This window comes from Arvicola amphibius, chromosome 10 (genome assembly GCF_903992535.2).
Source record: "Arvicola amphibius chromosome 10, mArvAmp1.2, whole genome shotgun sequence".
Taxonomy (NCBI): domain Eukaryota; kingdom Metazoa; phylum Chordata; class Mammalia; order Rodentia; family Cricetidae; genus Arvicola; species Arvicola amphibius.
In genome coordinates this window covers 88,206,021-88,217,846 of record NC_052056.1, presented here as the reverse complement: position 1 = coordinate 88,217,846, position 11,826 = coordinate 88,206,021, and the positions used below count along the sequence as shown (strand labels likewise).

Below are 11,826 nucleotides of genomic sequence, written 5' to 3'. Positions count from 1 at the left end.
CACACGCACACACACACACACACACATATATCAGTTTTCTAGTTCTTCCATCCTCCCTACCCCCAGAGAGTATGAGTGTGAGTGTATGTGTGTCAGTGTGTGTGTGTGTGTGTGTGTGTGTGTCCGTGTTCTCTAAACATACCCTACTGGCTCTGTTTTTCAGCAGGATGCTAAGTAAAACAGTAATAAAAAAATCTATGTGGAGAAATGATTGAATATACTAGAGAAAAAATACATTCTAGGCTGGGGAGACGGCTGAGCCATCTTGCTGCTCTTGCAGAGAACATGGGTCCAATTCCTAGCACCCACATGGTGGCTAATAATCATCTATGACTCCAGTTTCAGGGGATCTGATGGCCTTTCCCGGCTTCCATAGGTGCCAGGCACATGTGATATATACATACAGACAGACACACACACACGTAGACAAAATACCCACACACATAAAATAAAAAATTTAAAAAATCTTAGAAAAGGAGGAGGAGAATATATTCTGAGAGTCAGGACTTCCAGTTCTGGCCCAGTGACAACGCAGCCAATCCCCCTTCCCCTCGCCAATTATAGCTTGATTAACAACTGGGCCTTTCAGTGCTCTGGAAATCAAAGGACTAAAACAACCTAAGAACATTTACAACTGAACACTATAAAAGCGGGTCAGAACAGCGAGTCTGTACCTCTGCCATCCCCCAGCTCAGTAGGTCACATGGGCAGCAGGACAGCAGACAGTTGGCACTGGTAGCTTTTGCTCTTAAGTGGAGGGGAGCTTGCTAATCTGAGGTGGTGAACAAGACACGTTCTCAAGTGCACTGTCAAGCTGAACAAAGTGAGCAACTCTAGACGGCTGAGGCTATGGCACGGGCTGAGCAACATAGGCACAAAGAAGTCAGGAATGGAGAAGTCTGTATGGCTCAGATTTATAATCCTAAGACTTAGAAATTTGAGGCAGGTAAAATGCCAGGAGTTTGGTGCTAGCCTGGGCTATATACTGAGCTCTAGGTCAGACTGGACTAGTAGATACCATCTGAAAAAGACTAAAGAAGAAAGGGGAAAGGGAAACAGAAAAAGAAAAAGGAAAGGAAGGGAACGCAAGAGGAAGACGTAGATGTACAAGCAGCCTGAACTTGACAGCTCCCTGGCTCCAGGCCAGATGTACAGGTGGAAGAGCTTAATAACTCAGAGGTCTAAGCCCACACTAATCAAACACCCGCACACAGTATACAGTGTATCTACATGGACAAGCTTACAGAGAGAACAGTCCGCAGAAGCAAGAATTTAACTGCCAACAGGCAGTGTGGACTTTGTCCAGCAGATGAAATTCCTGACTGTTCTGTTGTCACGGTTGCCCAACTTTAATCTAATAAAGTCACTGGCGTGAACGCTAACAATGGGGAGTACTATGACACACAAATCACACCTCAACACAGCTGTTTTCTAAAAATGAATACATAACTAAAAATGGTTTAATGGTCTCAGTGAGCTATACCAACCAAGATCTGGCTTTCGTTTATTCATTTATTAATCCATTTGATGTAGTGGAGTGCCTAGTATTCTGTCAGGCATTGCACACAACTTCAGTCAAGAACCCTGAAAAGGGGGCTGGAGAGATGGCTCAGAGGTTAAGAGCATTGCCTGCTCTTCCAAAGGTCCTGAGTTCAATTCCCAGCAACCACATGGTGGCTCACAACCATCTGTAATGAGGTCTGGTGCCCTCTTCTGGCCTTCAGGCATACACACAGACAGAATATTGTATACATAATAAATAAACAAATATTTTAAAAAAAAGAACCCTGAAAAATACGTTGAGATTAAAAGAAAGATTGACTTAATTTAAAAAATACTACAAATAAAAAGCATTAATTAAGACAACTGGTAGCAATACAGCATTAAAAAGTCTTAATACAAAATAGTAGCCATTATATGGAAGGCACTATTAAGATGTTATCCCAGGATTTAATTTAAAAGGGAGTATATGGGAAGGGGAAAAAATGGCAAGAAGACCAACAGAAAACAGTAAGAGTCAACCCTGGAACAACAACGTTCTGATTGATGAAATTAGAACTATATTATAAGGATAATGGTGACCGTCCCAAACTAGAAGGGGGGCATTCTATAGAGCTGAGGGTCTGCTTCACCCAAATGACAAAAGGCCCAAGGATGACACACAGCATGACAATTTTAAGCATACAGGAAATAACTCAGCAGGACATCAAAAAATATAAGAAGGGGGCTGGAGAGATGGCTCAGAGGTTAAGAGCACTGCCTGCTCTTCCAGAGGTCGTGAGTTCAATTCCCAGCACCTGCATGGCAGCTCACAACTCTCTGTAACTCAAGTAGATTTGACTCCCTCACACAGACATGCATGTCAAACACCACTGCACATTAAACAAACAAAGAACCAAAGGGCCAAATAACCAGCTGGTGCCAGACATCTCAACTCAATGTTCGTCCTCGTGTGTGCGTGCATGTGTGCATGTGTGCATGTGTGTGTGTGTGTGTGTGTGTGTGTGTGTGTGATGTATGTGAGTGTCTGTATATAGAAGTCAGAGGTCAACCTTGGTGTTATCCTCAGAAGCACCAGCCACCTCCTGAGACAGGGATTTCTCTTGGCCTGGAACTTACCACTTGTCACACTGGCAAGCCAGTGAAGTGAACCCCAAGGCTCAACCTGTCTCTACCTTCCCAGCACTGGGATTACTAGCAAGCACCACCACACTCGGCGTTTTTTTACATGGATTCTGGGGGTCAAATTCACATCCTTGTGCTTGCTAGTCAAGTACATTACTAAAGCCTTCCCTCAAATCAGTCTTTCCTTTTAAAAAAATAACTTACTTATTAAGTATACAGTGTCTTATTATATATACAGTATTCTATCTGCAGTGCATGTGTGCAGGCCAAAAGAAGGCATCTAATCTCATTATAGATGGTTGTGAGTCAATGGTTGTAAGTCCCCATGTGGTGGTTGGGAATTGAACTCAGGACCTCTGGAAGAGCAGGCAGTGCTCTTAACCACTGAGCCATCTCTCCAGCCACCAGTCTTTCTTTCAAAGTGGCACTTAGGCTACGATTTGAAGAATGAGTAGGAGAGAGGTAGCGTGAAGTGAAGGGCACGCCGAGCTCAAGAACCCATGTTGAGAAGGCATTCGAACACTGTCAAGGAGAAAAGGCCAGTGTAGTTACAAGGCAGGAAACAAGGGGGCAGATGAAGAGACAAAAGCAGGCGGGGCTGGACTCCAAACCTTACAGTGCGAGTCAGGTTGATGATTGTGCAGAGTCATTAAATGTGACTGATTGTAAGCAAGAGGCACTTGATCAGACTTAGGTTCATAAGATTTCATTCTAGCCAAAACAACCTTGACAAAGAATAAAGCTGAAGGACTCCCACTTTGAAGTTTCAGAACTACAAAGCTACTGGAATGATGCCGACCTAAAATGACTAACAGAAACAGAGACTGTCCAGAGCAATGAGTTTATTTGGAAATAGCAAGAGACCGTGACCCAGGATTCATGTGCCATGACAGGGCATTCAAGGGGAACTGTTTAAAGACAGAGGGCTGGAGAGATATTTCAAGGAGCAAAATGCTTGCCTTGAAAACACTAGCACATTTCCACCCTCAGAATCTATGCTAAGGTACACGTGTGTGTGTGTGTGTGTGTGTGTGTGTGTGTGTGTGTGTGTGTGTACGCAGGTGCTGGAGGAGTCTAGATGAGGGTGCTGGATGCTCTGGAACTAGAGCTGCAGGAAATTGTGACATCTGCCTGACAGGGGTGCAGGAGCAGAATCCATGTTATGCAGGAGCATAACCACTGAGCCGTCTCCCAAGCTCCCGTTTTTTCTTTTTAATGAAGGGAAATTTGAGGGGAACTGTGATATTTCCATGGAAAACAAGGAAGTGAACTGACCAAACAGCACTCAGCGGTGGGGGTCCAGTGGCAGTGGACGAAGTGAACGACAAGTGTTACTGATGCCAACGGAGAAATGATCCTAGGAAAGTTCTCAAGTCTAGTTCACAAATCCTTCAATGAAATTTGCCAAATGGATTGAGATCTGGACAAAGCACACTCAAGTCAGTGAAACAGAGCAGAGCTAACTTTCAGGGCTTTAACAATGGTTGCTTTATCTTTGGGTTGTCACAGGAGTGTCTTCCTAACGTGCTCCGTTTGCTTCAGGGCTTTCTGAGCATGTTACAGGAAAGCAGAGAAGTAAAACTATACAGAATTATTCTAATCGAGCAAGGCTTTCTGATAAAAACGTACACTATTCATATTTGAAATTATATTTAACTTGCTAACTTTTGACAACTGTCGGGACTCAATAGATGACAGATGACTCAAAGTTACCTTAGCAGCAAGGAAAGTCAACTGAAGGCAGGGGTGTGACTCAGTGGTAGTGTTTGCCCGGCATGCATAATGCCTTGGCTTCTATCCCCATGAGCGGGCGGGGGGGGGGGGGGGGGGGGGGGGGGGGAAATCTACTCAGTTGTAAAACAAAAACAAACAACTAGCTACCCTTCTAAAATCAAAAATAAAAAGTAGATGCTTACCAAAAATTAACAAGGTGAGCTGGCCATGGTGTCGCATGCCTTTAATGCCAGCACTCAGAGGCAGAGTGAATCTCTCTCTTGAGTTCAAGGCCAGCCTGGTCTACAGACAGAGTTCCAGGAGAGCCAGGGCTAAACCGTCTCAAAAAATCAAAAAGAAAAAATAAAATAAACAAGATGGCCATGGCTGCCGTCCCAGTACTTAAAAGCTAAGGCAGGAAGATGAGGACTTCAAGGCCATCCTTAGCTACATATGGATTTGGAGGCCAACCTGACCTAGAGACTCTAGCTCAAAAAAAGAAAAGGTTAACATGGCTGATGCCTACAGTATCTTATACCATTACCAATTTCCCACTAAACATCTCAACTACCATCTCAACTACCAAGCCTGAGTATACTGATACTACCAGAATATGTCTCAGAACATAGATCTTTGTGACCCTACATGTGACTTTTGCACACTTAACAGGCCCTCACGGTCACCAAATGGATGCTCCAGCTAAGGACAGAAGGAACACTTGGGCACGTTAGCCAGACAAAAATACCAAAACAATCCAAGATAGGGTCTTTCGTGCCTGCAAAACATTCTCCTTATTTTTACTAACTTATGAAGTTTGACTTTCTCTTTGGATGTTTCTCAAACTGGAAGACCACAGGTCCAGCGTGCAGCTCTGCTACAAGGGGCCTTGGGCTCACCCCGCTTCACAACCGACCAAGCTGAGGCTCAGGCAGTATGTTCTTCTCAGCACTTCCCTAGGTCTCACCAAATCTTCGAATGTCCTTTTGCATTTTATCTTACATATTATATTTATTCCAAAAGATGTTCAATCCCTAAAGCCCAAAGACTTTGTCTATGCTCCACCTCCACCACAGCAGGCGTAGTGGAAAGAAAGACAGCGCTCATCATATGTAGTCATCTCCAGTGAGCTTCCAAAAGGACCCATCTGGCAGCAACGTTCTCTAGCTAGGAGACAGTGTCAAGCATGAGGGCCCTACTCACACCCTGATGTTATTCCTCTCAAAGCTTTGGCAAGTAGCCCTTTAAGAAAGCATGGGGCCGGGGATATGGTTCAGTGGCTAAAGCCCTCACCAGGCAAGTGTGAGAGCCGGAGCCTAGAGCCCACATAAAAAGTTGGGCGGGCATGGTAGCTGCCTGTGATCTTAGCACTTGGGAAACAGACACAGGGATTCCCCAAGGCAAGCTGGCCAGTTAAGACTCGCCAAATTAGTGAGAGACCTTGCCTCAATAAAGTGGAGAGAGATTGAGGAAGACACCATTGAATCCAGGCCTACACAGATACACACACACAGATACACACACACACAGATATACACACACACACGTATACACACACACACAGATACACACACACACACAGATATACACACACACACAGATACACACAGATATACACACACAGATACACACACACAGATACACACAGATACACACACACACACACACACACCCTAAAAAGAAAAAAATGACATGGCAGGAACTGGAGAGACAGCTCAGTGATTAAGAGCACATACTGGCCTGCAGTGGTGGTGCACACCTTTAATTCTAGCACTCAGGAAGCAGAGGCAGGAGGATCTCTGTAAGTTTGAGGCCAGCCTGGTCTACAGAGCAAGTTCCAGAGCAGTCAGGAATACACAGAGAAACCCTGTCTCAACAAACAAACAAGCAAGCAAACAAAGGGCACATACTGTTCTTTCTGAGGACAGCTTACAACTGGCTGTAAGCCCAGCTCCAGGGGGAATCTTAATAGCTTTGACCTCTGTGGACACTTGCATACACATTCACATATTGCCCCCATATACATAATTAAAATAATAAAAATAAATCTTTTTAGAAGACATTGAAGTAGGAGGACTTGTTGGGAAGAAAGAGTCCAGTGGGAGAAGGAACTAAGAGAGTATAATGGGAGGGTATAATGAAATATTTTATATATGTGAATATATTATTTGCAAATATTTCACATATACTACATATATTATATTTGAATATGTTATATTCGTATATTTTATATATACTATATAATATATGAATGTTATATTCGTATATTTTATATATACTATATATTATATGAATATGTTATATTCGTATATTTTATATATACTATATATTATATATATGAAATTGTGAAAGGCTAAGTCAGTCAAAAAAAGAGAAAAGAAAAAAGCACAGTAAAGGCTGGCCTGACCATTTCCGTACACATCCTACCAGTGTATGCATGCAAGTGCAGATGGACATCCGTGTGATAAGAGAGAGGCCTCTTCCCAGCACCTTAAATGTTGCATCATTTCTTTTCAAAAAAGTAGCAGCAGTGTTTTCTCAGCTGGGGCCTTTGCAGAGATAAGGCTAAATATAACCAGAACAGACCTGACAATGCTTAGTTTCATTTTTAGCTTCAAGAGGAAGACAAAAGAACTGACACGCTGTAAAACATAACTTAACGCTCTGACCAGAACTGGTCCACAGGACACTGGCTCCTTCGGAAGGCCAGAGAGCTTCTCTTTGCCTTTCTTCCTCTTTCACTGCTTATGATCAGTCCTGGAGAGAAGGAAAAGGCTGTCCATGCTAGGCAAGCATTCTACCCTCACTCCCCAAAATCTCCGCAAAATTTCCAAAGTACTTAGCACTGAGCTGGAGAGATAGATGGCTCGGAGGTGAACAGCACTGGCTGCTCTTCCAGAGGAACCAGGTCTGATTCCAGCCCCCACATGGTGGCTCACAACTGTGTGGAACTCCAGGCACAGGGAATCCGACTCCTCTTCTGCCCTCCGTGGGCACTGCATGGATGTGGTGCACAGGCACAGAAACAGGCAAGACACCAAACTCATAGAATAGATAAATATTAAAAACAGCACTGCCAGATGTGGTGGGGGACACAGTTAATCACAGCACTCAGGAGGCCAAGGCAACTGTGTCTCTCTGGGTTCGCGCCTTATGGCAACCTCCAGGCCAGTCAAGGCCATATTTGAGACCCTATCTCAAATAGATAAATAAATAAATACATACATAAACAAACAAATAAATAAATACATAAACAAACAAACAGACAAGCAAAATGAATTAAATAAATAAAATAAAACCAGTAATGACTGGCCAGCAAGGTGAGTTCATGAGTAAAGGTGCTTGCTGCCACATCTGATGATCTACATTCAATTCTCCACACTCACATTAAAATAGAAGAACAAACTCCTGCAAGCTATCCTCTATGCTCCACACACACGCCATGGCACAAGTCCACTACCTCTCCTATATACATATACACATAATAAATTAGTGAAATTAAAATGTCACACTGTGCATGTGGAGAAATCAGAGGCCAGCTTGAGGGAGTTGCTTCTTTCCTTTCTTGGGCTTAAACTCAGGTTGACAGGCTTGGTGTCAAGTGTCTCCACTGACCCATCTTGCTGGCCCTGCTATGGATTCTGTAGTTTTTTTGTTGATTGGGGGTAGGGGGCAGGAATGGCTCAGCAGTTAAGAACACTGACTACTCTTCTAGAGTGTAGTGATATTTTGTTTGTGCTGTAACAGATGAAGTTTGCCTGAAGATCAGAGTACAGAGCTAGCCATAGAGGTCAGGCAGTGGTGGCACATACCTTTAATCCCAGCACTTGGGCAGACAGATCTCTCTGAGTTCAAGGCCACCCTGGGCTACGCGAGACTGAATCAGCCTAAAAGAGAAACAGAACCAAGCAGTGGTGGCTCACACCTTTAATCCCAACACTTGGGAGGTGGGGACAAGAAGTGATATGGCTGGGTGGAGAGAGGAATATAAGGCAGGAGAAGTCAGGAGCTCAGGATTCAGTCTGAGGTTTCATAGAGATGGCACTCAGTCTGGGGACTTGTAGAGACAGGATACCCATTTGGTCCGAGGATCCGTAGAAGTAAGAGCTAGTAGCTGGCTGCTCTGCTGTGATCTTTCAACTTTCAGCCCCTAATATCTGACTCTGGGTTTTTATTATTAAGATCAATTAGAAATCAAATTATACCATGGGACCTGGGTTCAAGTCCCAGAACACGACAGCTCATAACTGTCTATAACTACAGTTCCAAGGGAACTGACCCCCTCTTCTGGCTCCAGTGAGCATGAGGCACTCATATGATACACATGTCATACATGCAGGCAAAACACCCATATGCATGACATAAAAATGAATACATCTCCCGTCTTCAACACAACTCCTAAAGCTAAGGCTCATGGAGTAAGTGTGGAAGAGGAGCAGGAACACTGTAAGACCAGAGGGCAGGAAGCTGCTGTGAGGTTTCCTCCTAGGAACGCGAGAGAAGCTACACCATGCGGCTGCACCGACACGGATGCCCAACCATGGTGTGAACAAGGGTGACACCTACAGATACGCTGACATGGAAGAAGGAAAGCTCAGGAGGCCTCAACCCCAGACAAAGAACTCCAAGGATGGACCTGACTGGAGGCAGCACACCTCAATAAGCCATGCTATGGTCATGAGGAATGAGAGCTGGCCAGGCATTAAGAACTGCCCCTAACATCCAGGATACACTTCACGGCGGGGAAAATACAAGCTAAAAGCCCAAGCAGTTTTGAAAGTTCAAGTTAAATAAAATAATGTCTGGGAGTTGTGTTAAGGAACACTGGAGGCATCAGGTGGTGATGGCGCACACCTTTAATCCCAGCACTTGGGAGGCAGAGGCAGGTGGATCTGAGTTTGAGGCCAGCCTGGTCTACAAAGTGAGTTCCAGGACAGCCAGGTCTACAAAGAGAAACCCTGTGTTGGAAAAAACAAGACAAACAAACAAAAGAACTCTGGAGGGTAGGTGAGTGGAGGAAGAAACTAGTGAGCTGACCTGCTGAAACTCAGCAAGGATCACTGCTGGCTCAATGTAACGATCCATTTTGCCCCCAGTGATGCAAGCCTGATACCTGAGCTCTGTCTCCAGATCCAGTGTAAAGGTGATAGAATCTACTCCAGAAAGTTGTCCTCTGTTCTCCACAAGTGCACCATGGCGCGCGTGCACACACATGTGCGCACACACGCAGGTTATTTTGTTGACACAGTCCTCTTTTGGATTCTTCAACTCAAGTCTAACAGTCAGCTATAACCCATGGCAATCAACACATATGCGTGCGCAAACACACACACACAAGGGAGAGCTGATCCAACAGTTTATTTCCATTTGGCCACTCAAATAAGCTTATGCCTTCCCAGCAACTTTGTAGAACTAATCCAGACAAAGGAAAGGAGAAGAGGGCGCCGAGTTGGTCTCACAGCCAGGTGGTCACAGGAGAGGGGAGCTGAGCTCCGTCTGAGTCCCTAGCATGAGATAAAGCACTGAGTCACAGTTTACTCATTCACAGAACACGAGCAGTGACAAACCCTTTCACGGCAATCAGAGTGGAATTATGGAAGGAAGGTGCAGGGAGCAGAGGAAACAGCACACCTGCAAGGCTCTCCCTTCTAAAGATTAGCTGCCAAGGCGCCCACACACGCTGGCCCTTGTCCCCCACCTTCACCTCAGGACTACTCACACCAGCGCCAGCTTGTTGACAACTGCCTGTGCTCGCCTCCTGAGCTGTTCCCCTTCCTTCACACATCTCCTCAGGGAGGGCCGCTGTGTCTGGGTACTCTTTTTCCCATCCTCCAGCCCCAAATCAACCACTTCCCCTTTCTGCAACCTCAAACGACTGGGTAAAAACATCTTATGTTCACTCAGACAGACCACTGTAAGTGGTTAGTTTACTCCAGCAGACTGCAATCTTGGTGAAAACCCATCATCATCCAGTATGCTGTGGATACATGAACAGTAGGTGAGGATAAAACCAGGAACCCATGGGTAAATATGAAGCAAAGTGTTCCCTAAGGCTTCTCTAAACTACTATAGATTCATCTGAAACAAAGAAATATTTAACAAAATAACCAAAATAAAACAAAGAACTACAAGTAAACAGAAACAAAATCATCTTTAAGTGACGTATTTTGTGTGTATGGGTGTGTCTCTGAACCACCCATGGCCTGATGCCCATGGAGGCCAGAAGAAAATGTTGGACCCCTTGGGACCAGGCTTACAAATGGTTGTGAGCCACCACGTGGGCGCTAGGAATTAAACCAGGTCCTCTGGAGCAGCAGCCAGCTCTCAACTGCTGCGCCATCTCTCCAGCCCTCTTTCGTTGTTAGTTCACTATCTTCTGGAGACAGGCTTCTCTGTGCAGCCCTGGCTGGCCTGGAGCTCACTCTCAGAGATCCGCCTGCCTCCTGAGTGCTGGAATGAAAAGTGTGCCCAACCACTGCCTGGCCTTCTTTATTTCTTCTAATCAACAAAATAACTATAGATTCACAGAAGGAGCAGCAAGACAGCTCAGTGGGCAAAGACACTTGGCACCAAGCCTGTCAACCTGAACTCAATCCCAAGGAGGGAAAGACGCAATTCCCTCAGGTTGTCCTCTGACTTCTATACATTTGCACTGTGGCATGTGTGCACACAAGATAAAAATATAAACAACTTATCCACAGCCTGTTGCCTGAGCCTCAACTTTCTTTACTCCGTTCATTCACTATCCCAGGGTGAAAATACACTCACCATTCCCTTCCCCTGCTTAAAACCTTCGGTGGGCAGTTCCTCTCAGAAAGTCACCCACAACCAAAACGTAAGGCCTCTCTGGGATCCAGCCCCAGCCTTCATCTGCCTTGGTCTCTAACTCCTCTCACCAGCAGCTCTGGTCTCCCCTTCTCTCACCCAGTGCTGCCCATGCCAACTGAAACATCTGTGAGGTGCTTGTACAAGGTACCACATCTATACATAACCCCTACGCATCCTTTAAACTTCAATGGCCTCCTCAGCGCCATGGTACTAACATCTACCACGTCTCTCCATTACATTAGATGGTTAATTTGTCTGCTTTTCCAATCAACTTTGAGCTCCTTGAAAGCAGGACTTCTTATTTTGTTATTTTTAAATATGAGATTGTGTGTGCACGTAAGTACAGTGTCCACAGAGGTGAGAAGAGCACCTGGAGATCCCCTAGAGCTGGGGTGACAGGCGACTGTGAACCGCCTGACGTGAGTGCTGGAACTGAACTTAGATCCTATATGCGTTTAACCACTGAGCCATCTCTCAAGCCTCCAAAACTGGAACAAATTTATACTGAATGCATTAGTTTCGACTGCTGAGAAGTTAGTGGTGCTGGTGATGGCTGTAACTAGAGTCTGTTCTGATTTCCTGGGAGATGCTGCCAACACTTCACCCTCTGGTTACTCCACAGACTACAGCATACTGTAGTATACGCATATTGGCTATTCATTA

At 45.0% G+C, this 11,826-nt stretch overlaps 1 protein-coding gene across 2 annotated transcripts in view; it reads right to left on the bottom strand.

The window, feature by feature from the left end:
• Tpst1 (tyrosylprotein sulfotransferase 1) overlaps positions 1–11,826 on the bottom strand; it is a 65,023-nt gene that overhangs the window by 36,169 nt on the left and 17,028 nt on the right. The gene's annotated exons all lie outside the window — the stretch shown is intronic.